At 32.7% G+C, this 24,734-nt stretch overlaps 1 pseudogene; it reads left to right on the top strand.

Moving 5' to 3' along the window:
• Window positions 1–404: 404 nt before the first annotated feature.
• LOC149550469 (putative methyltransferase PMT18) overlaps window positions 405–24,734 on the top strand; it is a 39,873-nt pseudogene continuing 15,543 nt past the window's right edge.

The raw sequence follows: 24,734 nt of genomic DNA, 5'->3' as shown, positions 1-24,734 counted from the left end.
TTAATAATTTTAGTGCTATAATAATGAGAATGTTAGATCTAGGTTACTTTAGGGCACCTGAGATTTTAAAAAGCCTTTTGAGACCAGCCCTACTTCCTGAGGGAAAAAATGTTAGACAATAACTAGGGGGACATTTTCTTATTTTCAACTTTTTCTTTGATGAGATTCTATGGTTGTCCTCAACCACCCATATATTACCAACATTTATTCCTACTAGATTAGGTATAATTGAGTTCATATGGTAGTTGTTTATGGTCAATGGGGAGTATCTAAGGCCCAAAGTGCATAAAGGCACTTTCTTATGTAGATGTTTTAGGGTGGGGGATTTTACAATTGCAAAAGAGGCCCTTGATAAGATCCATGCTTTTCTCCACCACTACAATTTGTTAACTAGCCCTTATAGAATGTATGATCCTGACAATTGGATGAGGATTACGGCTAAGGAGATAAGAAACTATGTATTGCCTAGCACCAAGGAATTGCCCCATGAGAATGTTATTCTGAACATAGTTGCAAAGGGTGAGGCAACTGATAGGTTAGAAAAGCTAGATGATGTCTTGTGGGTGGAAAGAGAAATGAAGAGAGAAGATCCCCAATTTATGGGATTCTATATGGATATCCCCTATCCTTGGAGGATTAGGAAGATAGTCACTGACCATGTTGCAATTATGGCCAAGATGCCAAGAGGACCTATAGGAGAGGAAGAGAGGGTATGACCAGACATCCTTGAACCTAATGTGACCTTAGAAATAGAAGAGGATGTTCCCCTGAAGCATCATGGGTCACAAAAGGACATAAAAGATAGAAAGTTGTCATATCTTGGTAGAGGTGAAATAGAGGACTTTATAGATTTTACTTGCAAATAGTCAATATTTTTTTGGCTTAAGGAAAAATTACCTCTAGGATAGGATTAATATAGCTAACAATAAACTCATTGACATGGAACTAGTAGCAATAAGGCTAGATGATAGGATCATCTAGGCCCAACATCTCATAGATGATGATGAATTCATCAAATCAACTATGTTTAAGAGTTCTCTATACAAGATAAAATAGAGTGAGCTAGTGTTGCAGAAGAAGCCAAGAGAATTAGATGAATAGAAGCTAGAACTAGTCGAGAAGCTATAGGCCTATGATCCTGAGAGTGAAAACATGACTCTATAGGAGGCAAGAGATCTTCTATACCAGAGTTGATGTTGTTAGTGCCTAGATGAGATCTAGAGCATGTTTTTATGCTTGACCTGATAAGGAGACAAGAGAATGTCATTTCATGTGAGGCATTTGGTGTTGATGGACTACAGAGAGGAATAGATTTTAATATAGATACCAAATCTCTGTTAGTTAGGAGCATGGCTCCATCATTAAATATAAAAAAATTAATGGATGTACAAAGCACTAAACAGGGTAATATGATTGTATGGACTCTACAAGGAAATTCTGGTATAGAAATTTCTAAGGCCATGAAACATTTTTCATTTATGAATGAGGCCAAGGTAGAGGAGATTGAGATTAGACTTTCTAAGTCCATACATGATTACATTGATGAAAGAAAGCTCTATAAAGATGAGCTTAGAAAAAGCCATGTATATAGGAAGAAGATTGTAGAGCTTGAGAGTAAGGTCAAAGCACTTGAGCATGAGGTTGCATCTCTTAGAGAGCAGCTTGTATAGGCAAAGTAGGTAGTTGCTACAGGACAAAGATTATAATAGGAAGATCAATAGCAACCAACAAGGAACACAATTGAAGCCCCAACATAAAAAAATGATTTGGGGGAAGATGATACAATAGAACCAAGGAGAATGAGCATTGATGCTCCATCTACTCAACAAGGAGATGAGATAAGGATAGTTGTCCTTAAGAGCTTGATGAGCCACAGGGTTGAAACTATGAAGAACATGTCACAACAGGCTCATAATTTTTATATTGCTTTACAAAATGTTGTGCAATTTTGCAACAAGGCACTTTCATGGCTATCACCCACATTTAATTTATGGAGACCATACACACAATTCTTAGAGAGGCTCATTGTACTGATGGCTAAAAAGCTAGATTTTCTTGATAAAATAATCAAAGTGAAGGAGGGTTTAGAGATAGTTAAGGAGTTAATTTGTTTTCTCATTAGTGAATTGCAGATTATACAAGGAAAATTAAAAAATTTATCTTAGGGAATACAACCCTGTATACCATCAATCTTGGATGCTTCTAATATAGTGATAGATTGGTAGGAATGGTCTAATTCCTTTGGTGTCATTCTAACCTAGGAGGGCACAATGCAAATTTTTGAAGATACTTCTAATGTCCCATATAATAAATTAATTTATTCCCTTTTTAAAGAAGAAAAATTTTTGAAAATTTTTTCTATTGAATCTAAAGCAATTATGTATGCTAGGTGGACCAAAGCCACTTAGGATTTACAAGAGGTTAAAACTATAGAATGGCCCACAAAAAGGGAGATTTATTTTGGGAGGTAGTAGGAGAGATTAAAGCCCTACTGACAAGAATTAGTTGAGATATTTCTCATTGAAAACAATGAAGGACAAGGAAGAGTGAAGTCAAAAAGCATAACATAAGTGTTCACTTACTATCTCAACTACTTTTCTTTTTCTGATCGAACTTTTGAAGAATGTTTTATATATCATTTTGCACCCATTCCTATTTTGACATGTGTCCTCCTCTCATATATAGCTTGTTGCAATCCTATATATAAATTTCCAAGATGAAGAGTAGAGGTCAGTCATCTGTAGAATTTTCTCATTATGATGTTTTCTTTTTATAGTCTGTCCATTTTTCTTTTATAATTATGTGAATGAATTCACTTCTTCTATATTTGAATCTAAAAGTGAACATTTAATACCAATGGCTTGTTTAGGGTTTGTAAAAATGATATTGTAAGAATGAAATTTAATGCTCAATGTTGACAATTTTAATCACAAATTGATTGAAAAGGTCCAAATTTACTGATTTTTTACTATGTATTCCAATGAATAAGACACTAGTCTATTAAAGTTCAAAAACAAGTTGATGATTCATCTGACTATAGGAAATACATAACAAACAAATCAATTTACCATTTTATGTACTAAGAACTAAAAGTGCATCTAGTTCCTGGTTATAGTTAGCTACTACATCCTGGAAAATTGCTTACAAATAATAGAAGAATATTGACCATTTTTATTGTAGGGAATAATTTTTGAAGAAGAAGAATATCAAATTAGCAAGATCAATCCCTAGGGTTTGCCCAACTTGGCCTTACAGAACCTAAAGTACAGTGAGTCCTGATGACTTTGTTAATGTTGGCCCAAAACTAAGATTTAGCCCTACTGAATATAGGATTTAGCTTATTCTTAGGCTTTTCCCTCTCTTTTTGTTTCCTAGTATTAGGTTTATACCCACTTGATATGTTGCTTACTAGTAAGAACTCCAACACCTTCCATGTAAACCTAAAAAATTCTTAGAATACTTATACAAGATGCAAGCATGTAAAACACCCTGCAAGAAGGCTTCACATCCCATCTTCTTGTACTTAATTAAAAACATGCCAAACACGTATTACACTTGCTTCTCTATGCCAATTAAAAACATGCCAAACATATATTACACTTGCTTCTCTATCCCCCAAGACAATGAAACTTTGAACTAGGCCTTGCAACGAATGAAGAAGGAAAGAGTCAGGTGGACTCCTACTAGTAAAGCAACATATAAGAACAAACTAATTCAAAACTAGAATGCTCGTCAGGGTAACTCTCTTCTACATTTCCACAGATCCTGGATGGTGCGAGATATGTACAAATCTAAATCAGAATTAAATGCTGAAATTTAGATTCCATAATGTAAATATCCTCAATAGAGGACTTTTTTGTAAATAATGTTGCCATGAATGTAGCAACAAAAGTATTAAAGTTAATTAAATAAAATGGTTTATTTGTGTGTTATATTCAATTGCAAACTCTTTTAATTTGTTGTAGGCACACTTAAAAATATGTATACAATAATTTGTTACCAAATTTTGTAAATTTCTAGGTTAAACCAATAAGCAAACAAAATGAGAAACGATGAGAACATTGTAGGTCACGACATGGTCCATGAAAACACTAATTTATTACTTCAAATTTTGCAAGAAACACAACCGAAGTTGTATAATATGGAAAACAAAATGAATGAGATAGCAACCCAGATGAGGTAGAACCAAGAGAAAATGCAATCCTCCCCTCCTCCCAGAATAGAGACAGAAGTTTCCAAACACAACAAGAAAACCTCACAAGCTTCACCCACTCAAACTAAAAAACAAAAGAAACAAGAAATAGTGAGTGATCTATCCACAAATATTAAGAAGATCAAACCATCCAAATTTGTCTGTTCTAAATCTAGAGAGGATGTAGAGGCTTGGTTAACCAAAATGGAATAATACTTTGAAATTAGGAACTTTTCAAAAACCTCAAAAGTGGTTTGGGGAATATACCACTTTATTGGAGAAGCTACTACATGGTGGGGAAACACCAAGGTTGACCAAAACATTAAAACCACTGGAATTACCTAGGAAAAATTTGTAACCATTTTTAAGAATCGTTGATTACCCCAAACCTTTTATGACCAAAAATTGTTGGATTTCCAAAGCTTGAAGCAAGGAGATATGACTGTACAAAAGTACTAGAAAAAATTTACCTGATTACTAAAGTATGTACCACCATATCAACAAGACAAAAATTTGAAAGTGAGGAAATTCATTATGGGTCTAAATAATAGAATAGGAGGAGCAGTTGATGTTCTCACTCCTTGAACTATGGAAGAAGCTTTAGAGAAGGTTGTCCAGCAAGAATATAAAATTAAGAGAGATGACTCCATTTGGGATAATAAAAGAAAAACAAACTGGAATATAGAAGGTACAGATACTGGATCTCAGAAGAAACATTTTAAGGATTATAAGTTTAGCGAGCCAAAATTAAAAGGAAATAGAATCAAAGATTTTTAAAATTAATTTTAGTACAAGTAAAAATAATAAGGGCAATGAAAAGAAGGGGCCACCTTCAGGATGTTACAATTGTGGGGGAGATCATTATACTAATCAATGCCCCATCAAACCCAACACCAATGAGCCACATCAACCACCTCTTACACAACAACAACATGTTTATCAACAAAGGATCCATGCAGCCCTTGATAATAGACAAGAAAAATAATAGATAGGCCTAATTGAAACTTTGGGTAAGATCTATGGGAACCTTATCTCTATTTTAATTGATCCTGGAGCTTCTGAATGTTTTATATCACCTAAAATATTAGGTAGATTTCCAAAGAGATTTAGTTTTATGGCAAACCCATGGATAGTCGAGTATGCAAACTAGTCAAGAGCTAAGGTAGAGCAATGTCTATTTAAGGCTCAGGTTGACTTTCCAAATTTCTCCACTAAATTGAATCTATATGTAGCACCTCTTGGGTCTTACAAAATTATTATAGGCATTAATTGGCTCGGTGAGCATAAGGCCAAGGTGGATTATCTTTCTAAAATTGTAGAGTGTTTGGATGACCAAGGCAAAGCTACAAGAATTATAGGAATTAAACATGAAATTAAATAAAAATAGATATCTTCCATGCAACTTAAGAAGCCGAGAAGAAAAAGCTATGAGATTTTTGCAGTAAGAGTTGAAGATATGAAAAATCCTATAAACACCACATATGGAGATGACTACATTTTTGAAGATGGGGAAACCAAAGAAAAATTAATGGACTCTTTTGAAGAAAAATATCCCTACCTAAAGAATTATTAGGATGTGTTTCTTGAAGAACTCCTTAGTCTACCCCCATCTTGAGCCTTTGATTTTACCATAGATTTGTTACTAGGAGTAGAACCCATTTCTCAGGCACCATATCGAATGACCACCATCGAATTAATGGAGTTACAAATATAATTAAAAGATATGTTAAACAAGAAATTGATTCGACCTAATGTATCACCATGGCGAGCACCAATATTGTTTGTTACGAAGAAGGAAAGAACTATGAGATTATACATAGATTACAGAATGCTCAATAAGGTTACTATCAAGAACCGGTACCCACTTCCTAGAATCAATGACCTCTTTGATCAAATGAAAGGTGCTACAGTATTTTCAAAGATTGATTTGAGGTTAGGATATCACCAGCTTCATATTAAGGATGAAGATATTCACAAAATTGCATTCAAAACTAGATATGGGCATTATGAATTCATAGTGTTACCTTTCGGGTAAACCAATGCTCCAATAGCTTTTATAAACTTAATGAATAGCATATTCCAAGATTTTCTAGATAATTTTGTACTAGTCTTTATAGATGATATCCTAATCTATTCAAAGAATGAGGTAGAACATCAAGAACATCTGGAAAAAATTGTATAAAGGTTAAGAGAGCATAAATTATATGGAAAATTGTCTAAGTGCACTTTCTATCAAAAGGAAATTTAGTATTTAGGACACATTATATCAGCTTAGGGAATAATTGTAGATCCATCAAAAATCAAAGCAATTAAAGAATGGCCTATACCTAAAAATGTGACAAAAGTCTGAAGTTTCACAGCATAAGTTTGTCAGGAATTTCACCAAGATAGCCTACCTGATTACATCACTTCAAAGAAAGGGAAGGAAGTTTGTATGGATATAAAACTATCAATGAGCTTTTGAATGATTGAAGGAAAAGTTAACTAAAACACCCATATTAAGAGTATCTGACCCACAAAAAAAAATTTTATTATAACTGATGCATCGGGAGAAGGAGTACGAACTCTACTACTGCAGGATGAGTAGGTAATTGCATACGAATCTAGGAAATTGAAGAATTATGAATAGAATTATGCCCCTCATGATCTGGAATTGGTATATATTATTTATGCTCTTCAAATGTGGAGACATTATTTGATTGGAAAACCTTTTGATCTACAATCTGACCATCACAGCCTAAAATTTATTTTTACTCAACCAACTCTTAATGTTAGAAAAAGAAGATGACTGGATTTTTAAGTAGACTATGAATTTGACATAAGTTACATCAAGGGCAAGGAAAACAAAGTGGTAGATGCTTTAAGTAGGAGGAGACACATTTTTTCAATGGCTACTATAAATTTCATATTAAAGGACCACATTTTACAACATCTAGAACATGATGAATATTATGCAAAGATTAGCCTAGCTCTCATTAGAGATCCACAAGACCCCAAGTATTCAGAATTAAGGATAGAAGATGATGGATTGTTAAGATATCATGACTGGATTTATATACCTAACAAAATTGAACTTTAGAGAATGATTATGGAAGAATCTCATTCAACTCCATATTCAGGACACCCTAGAGTAACTAAAATGTTGTTAGATATAAAACCTCTATATTTTTGGAAAGGAATGAAAAGGGAGATAATAGAATTTGTGGCAAGATGCTTGGAATGCCAAAGATTAAAAGCAGAACATCGATACCCAGTCTATCTTTTGCACCCAAATGAGGTACCAAAATGGCAATGGAAGATAATCTCCATGGATTTTATACAAGGATTACCTATGAAATGAAATAGACACAATACCATTCTAGTAGTAGTAGATAGATTGACAATAGTTGCTCACCTTATACAAAGAAATCTAAGCGATGGAGCACCATAAATCACTCATAAATTCATAAAGGAAATTTTTAGATTAAATGGAGTTCCAGAGAAAATTATCTTAGATAGAGAGGCTAGGATAACTTTCAAATTTTGGAAAACATTATTTTTAGCATTAGGGTCTAAACTAAACATCAGTTTAGCTTATCATCCCAAGACAAGTGGTCAAACAAAAAGAGTAAACTAGGTATTAGAAGATCTTTTGAGAGTTTATTGTATGGATTGGCAATACCAATGAGAAACATATTTACCTTTGGTAGAATTTTCTTATAACAATTCCTACCAATCCACCATTAAAATTACCTCCTTTGAGGCTCTATATGGCCACAAATTTAGAACTACTATGAGCTATAATTGGTTGGAAGATAGAATTATTGTTGGACCTGAAATGCTTAAGGAAATGGAAGATCAGATAATCCAAATTTGTCAGAGATTGAAAGAAGCCAATAATATACAGAAAAGTTATGCAGATGCAAAAAGAACACCTAGGGAATTCTCAATGGGAGAAAAGGTGCTATTAAGAGTAAAACCTTAGAAGAGTACTATCAAGTTTGATGAGAATTCCAAGTTAGCCCTAAAGTATTTGGGACCCTTCGAAATATTAGAAGTTATGAACCCAGTAGCTTACATAATTTTCTTACCACCAGCCCTTGCAAGGATGCATAATTTCTTCCATGTGTCATACCTTAAGAAATACATTACTCATCATGACCATATAATTGATTGGAACCTATTATAGGTGCAAGAACCAAGGGTTGTGGAAATAGAACCACTCAGAATACTCGAGGTGCATAAGCTATGCTTATGAAAATGAGAGGTGACTTAATACAAGGTCCAATGGGATCAATATGCAAAAGATAATGTCATCTGGCAAGATTATCACGAAATCATTCAAAAATACCCTCATCTTTTCTCTAGGGCTAGATATTGAACCTTTTCTTTCTTGAAATAATTTGAATAGATATTGTTTAAGTTTTCTTGTGATATTCATTAGGGATGATAAAAAATTTAAGGGGAAGGGTATGTTACATCCAAAATTTTGACCTAATTTTAAATTTTCTCATAGCCATTAGATTGAACATATTTTTCTTTCATAATCATGCAAAGAAGGTAGTTATTTATACCCATTATATTAATTTTTTAATTGAAGATGGTCATTATCCATTATTTGTCATGTGATGTTTAGCAGTTTCTTAATTTTGGAATTATGGTTAAATGATTATATTCTTTTAAATGTTAATAAGAAAATTATTATGGAACTTGTTATTATTATGGAAATGTTGCATAGGTGATTGCAAGAGAAGATGAAGGGGGGAAGCATTGCTAAATGAGATCAACGGAGTGGGATACTAGCTCAGTCTAGTCACTAGGTTGATAGGTATGACCTTAAATGGCCTTGGTAAGGACCTAGCAACTTGAACTTTAGGATACAATTGAAGGACCTGCATGAGCTATTAAATAAACAATATAAAATATAAAATAATTTAATTAAAATATAATACACACTTCAAAGGATTTTAAATGATCTTTCACCATATTATTATAATATATACCTATGTACGTACACATAGATATAAGATAAAGTGACACCATAATATTATTTTATTTATAATAAAATGATACCACCTCACAAATATATCTAAATGTATGTAGATAGATATAAACCACAATATTTTTTATTTATAAACTTCAAATCTTCTTCCATCCTTTTATTATTTTTCTTGCTTTGATATCGATTGAACACTTGGCACATTTATTTGGCATCCAAGAGCCAAGAAATTTCTTTTTTGTTACGGCTTCTTGGATGCAAAAGTGTTCTTTAATCTTTAATATATATCATGAGGTCAGGAGAGATGAAGGATATAATAAAATCACATTCTCAACTTCCTTTCTTATTCCCAATTTCCTTGCTCATTTCTAGCTTCCATCTACAACCTGATACTCTACAAATACCATTCAAATCTCTACAAATTCCATTCAAAACCTATGCATTTTATAGAAGTTTCATTCTTGTTATAATCTGCCTTGTGTTATTCCTTCCTTGCTAAAGTTGTGATTTTATTTACCCACTATGGCTATGCTTGGGAAGAAAATCGAAGAAGAGTTGATACATAAGCATCTAGCAATACTCCAAATATTTCTAGAATTATATCAGGTTATGTAGTCCATCAACCTCAAGTAATGTTATGAATTTTATTATCATTAACTATTGTGTACCAAACTCCTTAGCAGGGGGCAACTATTATATAATCATCATGCTTAAGTATCATCAATTGACCCTCTTAAGGAGTTGTTATCAAAATAATAGTAAAGTATCCATGACATAGAATCATATTTTATATATGCCATTGATAATCAAAACCAAATGATATTTTTTACAAGTCTTAATGAACATATTTCTTCAAATCATAGATTGTGAAAAGCTGGAAACATATAATATTCATTATTCAATTGAGAATCAATAGATAGAGCCGATTACTTTGAGATTCTGAGCAACTAGGACTCACTGACTGTATAGCCATGGAAAAAGGTAAAGAGAAAGATGGAATCTACAATGAAATAGAAGTGAAATCAGATATGATACAATAAATTTAAATATTTTTACTTAATAGCTCATGCTTGGTGAACCCATAAAATATTCATATCCATGCATGCATCCATAAGATTATACAATCACTTAAAAACTTGTAGGTTTTTGTCAAATCAACTTGTAGAAATGTAAAGCATGAAACATAATAGGTTCATCAACACACTTGACACAATGATTTACATGGAAACCCAATTTGGGAAAAAACATCAGTAACATGCTACTCTTTTTCACTCTTCTAAAGTGATGCCCTACGAAAGGCCAGCCCTATTAAAAGTTACAATACACACTATTAAATGTGACCTAGTTAAGGGATTTCAATCACCCTATTAGGAGTGAGCCTTGTTAGAGGACTTTAGGCCATTCACTTGGAATGCCACCCAGTTAAAGGATTTAAAAATGACTGTTAGGTCAACCTTAATCCAAAGAATTTACCTTAGACTGATACAATTGTTAGAGAGTAACAGTAGAGCTTTGATATAATAAAACTTAAAACTTCTCTTGTAGATTATAGATCTCTATTTAGTCCTCCATTCTGCTTGGCCTTCATATTTTTTAACTCTAATAGCTTGCTCACTCTTCAAGCATTCATCTCCTTAAGCTTTCTTTCTTAACATGCCATTTTAGACTCTTCTCTTAGGTCACTTGATGAAGCAAAAACCTTAACTCCTCTTCCACAAGTTCTCACACATGAATACTTTGTTTCATGACCAGACATTCCTATAAATAGAAAATTAGGATATTTTATCACTCGTTTTCCATTGTCCAAATTAGGGTTTGGATGGATTAGGTAGGATATAATGTATCTACCCTATATCTCATATCTCTTCTAGAAACTTTTCCTAGAATCCACTAATTCTCCTAAAAATGGTTTTGCTCAAATTCTGTGCCACCAACTCATCATCCTTATCTCCCACTAGGTTCACAAAATTCAAGAAACCAAACATTTTGACTCAAATTTAGCGAATCTTCAATCTCTTAAATAATGTAGTAGCACAACATTATCTAGCTTCTGATGCTCGGCACATATTGCATTACTTGGCATCCACTATGAAATCACTCAGCATCAACTATAGTTTACTGATGCTTGGCATCAACTAAATTGCTCAGTATCCACTACAATTTTTATTTTACTTAGCTCCAACTAACTTTCTACTTGGCTTGCACTGACTTTTCCTGGCACCTACTATCCACTCGGTCAAGCTTAGTAGACAAACTTTGTGTAACTTATTCTTCTAAAATTTCTAAGTGTAGCCAACATTTGTGACCTTAAGTACATTATCAATAGATCATTTTATCACTGTCTTAATTGATCCTTGTACTTCATTACATAATCATAACTCAACCTTTCCTCTAGGTGCTTTGTTACATCTTATTGATCAAATCCTCTTCATCAATCAACTAAGTGATAGTACTTGAATCTTATAAGTAGTTGTCTTACTAGAAAATAGTAGGTTTTACATCAATGACAAAACAATGATTGGAACACATAGTGTTCTTCAACAATCTCCCTCTTTCAATAATATCTCTTCAACAATGATCTTTTCAATTTGCTCTGAACAGTTGTTCCCTTGTTGTCAAGTGGAGTAGTGGTGATCAAGTCATTGAACCCATTAGAAAAACTTTGGCCAAGGTCATTTAAAGGCATGTTTTCCATCTAAGATCACTTAATTTCAGTGGTGCCAATTATTCAGACATGCCCATCCATAACTATGTAGACATTCTAAACACTAAAAAGCTCAGGTGGCTGGACTAAAAGTATCCCAAGCCTAATCTTGAGGTAGGGAGGGCCTTTCTAATTAAATAGATTGTGTGGGGATAAGTATGGTCTAAGGTTGGGAGGTTAAGCCTAAGTCAATGCTTCTCCTCTTGCTAAAAGTTGAGGCTTGCACAACCAACTAAAGACTCATTGGATAATACTTGTATGCTTTCTTTTTTTCTTTTCATGTTAAGAATTTACATTACTTGTATGTAGAAATAGATAGTTAAATTTAGTTAAATTGATCAATGATACAGTTATTTTAGTAAATCATTATTCTAGTTATTTCAGTTGATCAATTATATAGTTATTTTAGTAAATCATTAGTCTAGTTATTTCAATTGATCATTGATACAGTTATTTTCAATTAATCATTAATATGATTATTATAGTAGATCATTGTTTTGGTTGATCATTGATTTAGATATCTCAGTTGAACATGGTTATTTCAATTAATTGTTGGTAGTTAAATAATTAATGTCCTATGAAAAGGAATTTAGTTATTTGTTTCATAAATTGTTGGGAAAATCTCTTTTTAAATCGTCTTTGTTTCGCTATGAAAAACCATTTGTTACATTATTTCTATGGGGGTTTGGGGGAAGTGCCACCAAGATGGGGTCAAGGGGTAATGCCCCTTACAGGGTCCTGGGGCAATTCCCTAGGTGTGGTCCCTATCAAAGTACAGGGTGGGGTCGAGGGCAACACCCCTGTGGGGATTTTTGGGGGCAGTGCCCCTTAAACCAAAAATGACTCTAATATTGTAAAACACATCAACTACTATTTTTCTTTTGGATGACTAATTCTATCCCTAATTTTTTAAGAGGCAAAAGCTTTTATAAAATGGCTTAGGGTTAGGGATTTCATAATGCATGATGAGATTGTAGCTTCTTACAGCAGTATTGAGCTATAAAGGATTGTAGATTGTAATCATTGGATAATGATAATATTGGGCTTGTTGTTGGTGGACGTAGCTTAGGGATTGGATAAACCATGTTAAATTCTCATGTCTTGTGTTCTCTTTTATATGATTTATTATTTTTTAATATTGGTTATATCTACACGTAATTATTATTTCTATCTGTGGTTGATCCTAACACGAATACAAAATCCATGTCTCATTGATTTATGCTTTCTTGTATGAGTTTATATGGTTCTATTGTGTTTATTTCATCAGTGTTTTGCTTCTTGAACCATTGATAGTTAAAGTAATTGTACGAATAGCTCAACTAATCAATTTGAAAGCTAGTATTGATTGACCCCTCCTCCCCCCATCTCGTACCAATTTGGACAACAATTACTATGTTTTCAATATATTCTATCATGATATTGAGAGTTAATTTTTTATTTTATTATGCATGTTAGAAGTCAACATTTCAATATATTTATTAGTAGATCTTGCATTCATCTTCCACAATCACATAGTGACTTGAACAACTCATCTTGGTGTAGGGGATTATTGAATCTATTTTGTTTCCAAAATCTTGAACCAACTAGATTATTCCCTCTAAAGGTAATTCAAAAGGGAATAGGACTAGGCTTACTAGTTTTTCCAATACAAGCTATTTCCACATTACATTTGGTGAATTTGATGTCTTTCCACTACTTCCATCTTCTAATTTTTCATTTCTTAGATTTTTTTTTTTTGCACTTCATTTTTAATATGAAATTCACTAGATCTAATTGGTGTGTTTTTATTTCACATGTAATTACATCTCTTATTAGTTATATTTATCAAAATCATGTATTTGATGATGGCTTCTTACACTTCATGATTCTTCCATTCATTAATGAAACTCTTACATATGAAAAAATAAAATATCAAAGATATTTTAGGTACTGGAAAATGGTTTCTATAAGAATTTATCCGTGTTGCAACTTGTCTTTGTTGACACATTAGTCAACTTTGTTATTAGTGACACACACTTATTCAGATTTTGTATGGCTAGCGAGCTCATTGAACAATCTATAGTGTTTTCCATGTAATTCAATAGCCACTATGCTCTACAATTTCTACCGAGTCTTTTGGACTAATTTTAAGTGGCCACCAAGAATTCCAATGGTTATCAAGGGAATTCAGTTAGTGTGAAGTGTTATAGATCAAACCAAGAAGAATCATGTAGTGTGTAGTCTAGCAGTTCAACTCGAGCACTCTAGTGGTTACCAAGCTTTGTAGTTCATAGAATATGAAGATAGCATTTATTGACTAAAGTCATGGTAAACTAGTGATTCAGTTTATGTCAGGTTACATAGTATCTACCAAGTCACCAATGTAGACCAAGTTTGAGACTACTTTAAGGTGATTATTATGGACCAAGCTTCTACTTCTACTGAATGCATGACGATGCCAAGTAATGATAGTGGATGCCAAGTATCAAAACTTCAGTCTTCAAAACCCGAGTGTCTTTATATGGGCTGACTTTGTAATATTAGTGTTAACTTGTATATTGGCCAACTAATTTATTATGTAAATTGGATTAGTATATATGTAATGTGTTGTATCATATCCAAGTAGTAGTGTGTGAGTGTGTAATTCATGAACACAAGTATGTAAGAATGTAAATGTAATCAAGCAATAAATTAAGTATTCATTGAAGGCCCTATCAAAAAGGAGCAATAGAGACATATCCATCACAAAAGGTGATAAGTACAATCAAGGAATATCTTTCAGCAATTTAGTTGTAAGTCAAAGATAACTTGTTTCATTCTAATAGGTGAATTAGTCTAAATCCTTTAACAAGGTAGACTTAACCATCTTTCTCAAAACCTCTTTACTAAGTGCATACTTTATTGTGTGTTTGTAAATCCTTCAACAAGGTTGACCTAGCAGTTGCAATTGCTCCTAATAGGGAAGATCGTCAAAAGTGATCTATATAATCCTTAATAGGCCAAATTTATTTTGCAGTATTGAAGTCTTGTGGATATCATCCCCACCCTAGTTTTACTTTCTATTTGGAAGGTTTTTGGGTCACCAATTATTGCGTTCAAGTGTTGTGGATGATTTTATATTTTTAGTTTCTCATGCATGTAATTAGATCAATAAATGATAATTGGTATATTTCTATAAAGTGCTAAAATTGATAAAGTTTTAGAGGTTACTAATTCACCGCTCCCCTCTCAATAACCTAGCATAGTCTTGAATATTTCCAACAATTAGTATCAGAGCTTTTTGGTTCTCAAGAGAAAGTTTAATAGCTTGAGCAAAGATCAAGGATATGGAGATATTTAGACTTAATAAGGCAATTGACAATGAAAGGTTGGATCTAGAAATGGCCATTGCACAACTCAAGAAAGCTAAGGAACAACTTACCCAATCCCTGAAAAGAAGGAAAGAACTTGCAAATCAAATGAATGATCATCAGTACATTGAAGAAAGAATTGAAGATTTTTTCCCTTCAAGCAGTTCAGATGAAGCAAATGATGCAATCAAAGAACTCCTAGAGAAGAATGGTTCACTGGTACATTTGGGCTCATTTTTCAACCATTATTGGTCAAAATTTTGACCCAGGTTGCTCAAAATTTGGACCAACCAATTGGTCAAAAAATTTCTTGTTGAAGTTTCAACCAACTTACTGGCTGGTCAAAATTTTGAATAATACATTGGTCAAAAATTTTCAAAATTGCTAGCACAATTTCTGCTACGCATTGGTCAAAATTTTGACCAATGCTTGGTGGAAAACTACTAAGCATTGTCAAAATTTTGACCAATGCTTGGTAGAAAACCACCAAGCATTGGTCAAAATTTTAACCAATGCTTGGTCAATTTTTTTTTAGAGAAATCAGTAGTTATGAGATGATCAATCAAGAGGAAACAGTTGAGATCTTAGAGTGACACAATTTTCAGATGATCATATGAAATGAAATTGGCATGTGAGTAGAAAGAAACTATAAAGACATTGTGTACAAATGAAGGCATGAAATGGATGGTTTTGGACCACTTAGCACAGACACTCAGCGTTTAGTACATATCATCATTCAAGATCAAATGGGTGTGTGGGATTATATGCACAGTGAATAATAAAGGGGAATTGAACCCTTCCTAAGGCTCACACTTGTTGAGGTCCACTTCAGTAATGGCCCTTCCTATGAAAGTTCTCCAAAAGCATCCATCTCATGCCTTCATCTATACATAATGTCTTTTTAGTTTCTTTATACTCGCCATTACATATGATCATCTGAAAATTGTGTCACTCTAAGCTCTCAACTATTTCCTCTTGACTGATCATCTCATAACTGTTGATTTCTCTAACATTATCAAATTTTTCCTGAAATGTCACCTACTAATATAGTGATTAATAGTAAATACTATGATTTATCTCAATCCTAGTTTCAATATTGGTTGTGGTATTGTTATTATTCTGAGCCATTTTGTTAAAGACTATATCTCTCAAAATAGTGGCATGTACTAGACAACCTATTCATCATGTATTTGAGAGACAATAGCCTTCACATAAATATAAGTTTCTTCTTATCATCTCTAGAGAAAAATATAAGACAGCTCAGGACTCAAAAAAACTAAGTGTAAGCTAGAACCATACCTAGTGTTCTCGTCATGAACAAAATAGATTAAGTAACCATTGTCCTCCTCTAGATCTAACCCAGAATTCCTAGGTATAAATATTGCCTTAGAACCAAATCTTCCAGATCCAAATTCAAAAACCCTTAGCACATTTCCTCCAACTTCAATATGAAACTTTCCCACCTTAGGTTCTACTTGAAGATCAAACTTTATGAGTCCCTTGACCTTAGCTACTAAATTTAGTGTAGTACCATAAACATAACACTTTTTTCTGCATGCATTTTCAATCATAAAGTAGAATTAGATATTTCCCAATCAACCTTGTATCCAAGGCAATAAGATTGACTAGAAATGGAGACAAAAGTAGAGTTATATAAGACTCCTAAGAGATATCTTAGCTTGTTTTTAGAGTGATTGATCAGCCTATATAGGATAATCATAAAACTGACAATAGTAATACGAACTTATCCACTACTAGTTGTAAAAGAGAAAAATGGAAGTTTATTAAATATAACATTAAAAAATGTGAGGAAAAATGAGTCTTGAAGGAAAATTAAGGGAAAATGGTCTATAAGTTATCAAGACAATACTAAAATATTATGCTTATGTCTTAACATTACCATTATCAAAGATGTGGCGGTTTGGTAGCTCAATCCATCTCATTTGAAGATCATTTTTGGCATATCGAGGTAGTATACCAAAACGTGCTATCACTGTAGTATCCTAAGAAATAATGAATTTTCCATCCTTCACCATATCCTGAGATAGCAGCAAGTAAAATTGAGCAATTTGATTTATTCTAGAGAGATGTATAGACAACCTCTATCCTATATTTTCTTTATGATGAAAAAAAAGGATCTAAAGTTCTAAGGCTTTAAATACATTATTCATACAGCTGAATTATTTGATTTTAGATAGTTTCCAATAACTTCTCCATACTCTTCAGATAGCAAGGCAATGATATAAGACTACTCTAAAATAAAAATACCTTTGGGGCAAAATAGAGAGGAAGATCCATGAAAATTGCATAGTTATCAATTATTGCAAAGTCATGCATCATGACAGGCTTTGAAAGCATTATGGGAACTGGATCAAGCATTATTCCCTCCTTTGTGACAATTGGATAAGTAGCATAGGGAGGAGTATGTTGGTAGCCAAATGTAAACATTTCTCCTGTACATAATGGAAAAAGTGATCAGGCACATAAATCTATGTTTTAAAGCAGCCTATAGCTTTCTCAAACATCCTTTACGAGTAATTACATTAATTATAAAATTTGAATGTGTTCTACTATTGTGTTTTTTATGCATTGTTATATGGTAATAAGACATATCACTAGGTATTAAAATTTTATTCAATCACTTTTATTATATTTAGAGGATCACTAGATCGAATAGGTTCTATTCCCTGGCTTAACCAATTAGAAATACTGTAATGGTAGAGGGAAGAAAGAGAAAGTATTACAAGGCAGTAAGTCAGGCATGTTTTCTTCTTGGCATGAACACTAGAGCTAGTTTACCTCCTTTTGCATGCTGAATTATTGATTTGTAAGATGGCTTGGTCATTGCCTACATCTGAGCTTCAAACTTGGATATATGAACACCCTGGATATGAATCTCTAATGGTATAGGATGGACATCGAGGGGGAAATTAAAAAGGCCATGTGCAGTAGCTCCAATCCACTCACCAAGATATTTAGCATTTGCAAGTAAAGTGGAAAGAGCAACAATGCGAATATAGTTTTCAATTTGACTTGAAATATACCTCATTCTAGAAAAAATTGCTTCCAATATGGGACAACCCTCTCCACCAATTACATGAAGTTCATCAACAATAAATAAGTTGACTTGCTACACTTTCTTACGTTGTTTCCATCTACGAGACAGAGAATTCCATTTCTCATGTGTACTTATAACAATCTGACCTTTCTCAAGTAGCTTCAAATTAGTTGTTGTCTCACCTGTTAGCTCAACTACTTTCCATCCCAAACCTTTCCCAAAATTTTGCTCCCATTCACAATACTTTTCCTTTGCAAGTGCAGCTACAGGAGCAATGTAAACGTATCAAAATGTGAATGGATCATATTACACTACATATAGATTTAAATTGGAAACAAAAGTATACTAAGTTACAAAGAAATTCTTTGAGCATTATGATTTTAGGATATGTAGATGATGAATTGATCAAGCTTTAGACCCTTCCAAATAAAAGTGGTAGAAAAGATGACTTATTGGGATGAGAAGATGAGAGGTAGATGGATTTGGGTTTTGTTATTCCTTGGTATGTTAGTTTGAGCTTCACTTGGTTTCAAGAATACTATAATAATCTCTACTTAACAAGGTGAACCATGTGAAGGTGGAAACTCATTTGGCCTCACCCCCCTCCCCCTAACATAAATCTAAATTCCCCATTAACATCTAATTACATACTTCATTCATTTCATTCATCCATTTATGAACTATAACATTCAATCAATACAATCACATAACATTCATTAATATGATATAAAATTCATTAATATGCAATAGTAATCAAAACTTTATATTATATTATCAGAAGATTTTACCAAAGTTTTTCCCTATTCAACTGCAGGCACTGGGGGAAAAAGAAAAGGGCAAAGAAAAACCCTAGTATAGCCTAGGACCAGAGTCCTGTATACATTACAGATGCCCTTTATAAGGCTCTTTAAGAAGGCATACCTCCTTTTATACAAGGGAAGGATTTATGATAGAAGAACCTCTAAAAAAAATACGAGGTTGGATCAAAATCCCTCTCAACCAGATTCCCTTCCCAACATATTGGGGATTACAAATAACAGTGGCTGAGAGGGTTACAAATATTAATGTTGGAGGAAATTGGAGCGAAAAAATTTTGAGGAGATCTCTGGTTTGGTTAAAGAAATGGTGGACACTAGAGGTAAATGTTGCAATCCTTGAATAACTTGCAATAAAAAAACAATATTCCATGGCAATGAAAAGAAGGGGGGTTAGGGGTTAATAGGTCTTAACCCCCTAAAAAAAATATTTGACAAATCACTTTTTCTCAAAATAGGAATCTATAAAAATATTTAGCACCTTACACTTCTAGCTTTGGTCACAAATAGAAATATACATATACAGAGGAGAGTGTATGAATGATTCAGATCTGCATATGTATACATATACAGGTATATATACTTATGGGAGATAGTTTGTATATATATATAGACATACATACATCTATACATAAATGGAAATATACACTTAAACATATATAGCTACATAAATACAATTGTGTATATATATATATATATATATATATATATATATATATATATATATATATATATATATATATATATATATATATATATATATATATATATATATATATATATATATATATATATATATATATATATAGATATATACACACATTTATATATACATATATAAATCTCTATACATATATATATTATTCTAGAGGACAAACAACTATTTATGCTAAGGAGAATAATAAATTGTTGTTTGTCTCTATAATATATAAGTTTAATCTAGCGCCCATAGAAGAGGAAAAACAAATTGGCTTCAAGTAAGGCTATAAATTAGTGGTTGCCCACCGCAACACAAATTCCAGTAGCCAAATAAATGTAAAATATTTTGGTGCATTGGTTCACACAAAGGTAAATAGGCTTAATCAATAATAACGAAAATTGAGAACTTCATGAGAAATAATCGATTTGATGTTAATTTCAAACAATGATAACAATGTGCATGACATTTCACTACATCCTTCTACTATTGACACAGATCCTACTCATGATTATGAAGGCTAATAGGCACATTGTGACTATCTTCGGTATAAAGGCTAATAGGCACATCGTGACTATCTTTGACATTCTCCTATGGCTCTTGTGGTTCTAATCTTATAAGATGAGGCTTCCTCTTCTTTTTTCGAGCATAAGGCTGATGCACCCCTGTAATAAGAAATAAATGGTTTTAATTTTAAACATTTTTTTTAATGTTATAAGTATTTCATTCATTTAAAGAACATAATAGGGATTTTTCTTTACTTGATAGTGCCACATCATCTACCACATTTTGTTTAGCCCCAACCTCAACATGCTCAACACTAACATCAAACTCGACTCCATTACTATGGCGTTCTCCATACTCAAAAATTATCACATAATGATTACACCAATTTCAATTTAAGATGCCAAATTTTATTAATAATTACATAATTAATTTTCAATAAAAATTGAATATGTACCTCTATCACTATGATGCACATCAGGGCCTTCATCATCTGTAGGATATGTGCCTTCATAATCATGAGTAGGATCTATGCTAGGATATTTGCATATCAGGCATGCCTTGAACAAGATACTGAAAGATTTTATCAATAGATATATGTTGCTTGAAGGGTATAAATTGCACTATGTGCCTAGTTAAGATTTCCATGGGCTACCCATTGAGCTCAAAGTTCTACAGTCCATAGACCAAGAGGCAAAGAAAGAGCTCACACCATTGAAACTAAGAAAGAAAGATACTCAATTTGCTAAGAAAACTGTGTTTTTATATATGTTTAAACACATATATAACATGTGTGTTTATATTCAAGCAAATGCAATTGGCAGGTATAAAGCTAAATCACACAACCTTTGCCAGTATTATTGGTGCCTATGTGAAAACAAGAGCTTTGGAATAAGCTATGGACATGCATTAAAGCATAAATAATTTTTGCCAGATGTTGTAGTCACAATTGCCATGGTAGACATGTTTGAAAAATGGAAGCATAGACAAGGCATGTGAATTTTTTGATAGAATTCATGAACAAAGTGTGGTCATGGTATAACATTGCTAAAAGCAAGAGAATTTTTTAGCTATGGTGTTAAAAGATGTTCATTAAAAGAAATCTTAATCTTTTGGTTCACTTGTTTGATAATGGAGAATAGGGATATTAGCCATGTTTTTCCCCATTTTGCATATAAAGTTATAGGACTATAGTTTTTATGTGCAGTACTATATACAAATGACTCTAATGCACGATACATTGTTTGAAAGGAACAAAACTGTAAAATACATTGATGTTGCACTAAAGTAGATTCATTATGCACAAAGGATAGATCAAGCTATATCAGGGGTAGTTTATTGCATTTAAAAATAAGATTGAATATGTTAAGCAAGCAATCATAGTAAAAAGTCACATACAATATGTAAGCAATCATAATATAATTAAGAAATATGAAAGAGTACTTGAACTGAGGGCATTGGATCCTTCAGAGCCAATTTAGAGGAACACATCAAGATGCCTTCAATTATTTTACAAATATGGAAACATAAATACTATCAAATTTCTACAATTCATTTGACATGAAAATTTTTAATCCTAAATTTGACTGTTTGTTTCTCTTTAAGGATCAATGTTTTGAAATACATTCTATGATCTATCATCAGAATGAGAAAAAGATTCTATAAAAAAACAAACATTCCCCATTCTATGATATATCATCAGAATAAGAAAAAGATTTTATAAAGAAAAATCCATTTCCCTAAAAATAGGGAAACTTTCCCTCTAAATCCCAAAACCATTATACATTTTGTAAAGAAGAATCTGAAATACAATGACATATATAGAGAAGAATAAGAAAAAACATGTAAGATTCTAACAGGCTTAATGTGTGTATCTTAGATTAAGGCCATTAACTACATTACGTTAAAACTAGTTTGAAGAGTTAACCTTCTTCAATCAAATTAATTGGCTCCTATAACTGTCTAACCAAATCAAATTGTGGTAATCATGAGTTGATATCATAGAAGAAAGCATATGCTTGTTTTGGGTTTGAGCTAGAGGACTTTTTAGGTGACCCCAAATTGCTAATTCTTAAGTCTGTTGGGGGCAAAATGAAAGTATTTCAGAGCCATCTTCTCACTCAAAACACATTGCTCCACTTCAATTCTTTTCTCATTGGTTTTTGGACTAATCCCCATAAAATCAATTGTTGAGAGAGAAAAGACAACAAAAGAAATTGATCAAATAAGAGCCTACAATAAAATGGTAAATTATGAACCTCTTATTTAGAATGTCTTAAGTTCAAATCTATTCAAACTTAAAAAATAATAATAATTAATGTTGACTTCAACCTATTTAATCAAAAATAATAAATCCACACTTTACTCACCAGCTCCTTTGTCCACTACACTCTCCGTCAGAGTTAGACCCACATCAAAAGAATTCACCATGAGAATGTGTATATTTAGGTCCACATATCTCAAAATCTAAATGATCCAATAGTTGAGTTGGGAGATATTGCCCTTGCACTAGACTATAGTTTTCTGAGATAGTCATCTTTAACCTTCTTCCATAAACTACTCTCTGCCACCACATCCTTACATTCATATGAAACCAAACACATATGGATACATATCATACTTTTTTTTTGGTCTCTCCACAAAACTCACATTAAGCATAGTAAGTGGGGAAGTCTATCACATTCATGGTGTCTTCAAAACAAATTACTGGTTTCATGAACACTCTGTTAGGGCAGTCAGCAATAAACTTGTCTTTTTTTGCTTCAAATGTTAACAAAAAAAATGTAATTGGAATGAATAAAAACTTATAATATCATCAATCTAATACATTTCTAGTCAATATGGAATTGAAATAAATAATTTAACAATACAAACACCATATTGTGTCCTCACAGGCAGAGAAGTGACTGTTTGCAAGAAATTTATTATTTATTGTTCCAAAATTTCAATACATCTATTCCTTCAATCGCCAACTCCTTCCAAAACTCCAAAGACTCCTCTCTAAGCTCTAATGATGCCCACCTCCCTTATAAATCCAAACAATACTAAAAAAACTGTTGTCTAACTATACAGTCAGTTATCTAACTATTACCAGTTAGTTATAAACTAAAATTTGTTGTCTAAGTTGACATTAAGTGTCAAATTCGACAACTTACAACCATTTATGATTTTATTTTATTTTATTTTATTTTAAAGGTTTAGAACTTCATTAAGACTTCTAAATACACCTAAATCCCTTAAAACCCTTAGACTCCCTTACAAGCCTTACTAGGCCTAAATTGCCAATATGGGCAAACTACAACTTTTGAGCACTCTTGGTGCTTTTACAACTTTTAATTGGTCTTTGAGACCATATTACATTTTTTTTAGACCTTATAGGCCTTTAGATCCCTAAATTAAACTAGGATTAACAAATTGACCCCTTATGAGCCTCCTAGGTACATTTTGACCTTATAGTGCCCTAACCTCTATTACATTGCCTTTATAATTTAGGCTTGTTACATCAAACATGTTTAAACATAAAATAGACCATAGGTCCCATTACATTCACATCTTGGATCATTAAACCATCCATGAGTCTAAATGACTCTTTGTTTAGGCTTTTTCCTAGGTTCCCTACACCATGCTCCCAAGGATTAAACCAATCCAAGTCCCTTTGGATTGGGGAGTTTTCTTCCTCTTCCTTACCAATTAGTGGACTTTCTTGAATCCAAGAATTCCACAATACATCTTAATATTGGCATTCACAATGACTTCTTTTGAAATCTTATATTGTTGAACCCATGACAAGATCTTTTAAGTTACTAGATAGTGCTTATTCCATGAGTCCAAATCTTCAAGTTATAGAGTTTTGGTAGAGAACCTTTCTTGATCCTCATATATTGACCATATCAACTTAACATCAAAGGCTCAGTTGTCTTGTTTCATTAATCTACAAAATCTAAATCCTAACACCCACATCTTGTTTATTCCCAACAAATCAAGTTGTCTTGTTTCATTAATTTTAAAGTTCCTTATAGTCAACTAAATCAGATTTCAAGCCATGTAAATTGCAACTCACTAAGACTATCAACTCACTAGTCAATCAGTCACCTATTATCCTAGACTTCTAACTAGTAATTGGGGATTTTAAGCTTATTAAAACCTCTCACCAACCAATTGGAAATACTTCACACATTGTCAAGGGATTGGGGATTTAAGAAAGACCATAACTCTATACCAACTTTGGAAATGCCATGTGAGACTAATAGTTAGGAAAGCGGACCAAGACCACAACAAGTTAATTAGACTTGTGTTCTCAAAAAAAGGAAACCTTTAGAAACAAAGAAAAATGGAATGTAACTAAAAATAGATCTGAAGGGAGAGAAGGAATATCAAGATAGAGAGAATCCAAATGATCGAGGTCAAAAGAGTAGACACAAATGAATAGACACATAAAATAGAAGAAAGAAGGATAT

This window comes from Cupressus sempervirens, chromosome 7 (genome assembly GCF_028749045.1).
Source record: "Cupressus sempervirens isolate cs-2001-9-10 chromosome 7, ASM2874904v1, whole genome shotgun sequence".
NCBI lineage: Eukaryota > Viridiplantae > Streptophyta > Pinopsida > Cupressales > Cupressaceae > Cupressus > Cupressus sempervirens.
Note: the sequence above shows the minus strand (reverse complement) of the source record. Positions and strands in the feature narration are given on the sequence as shown.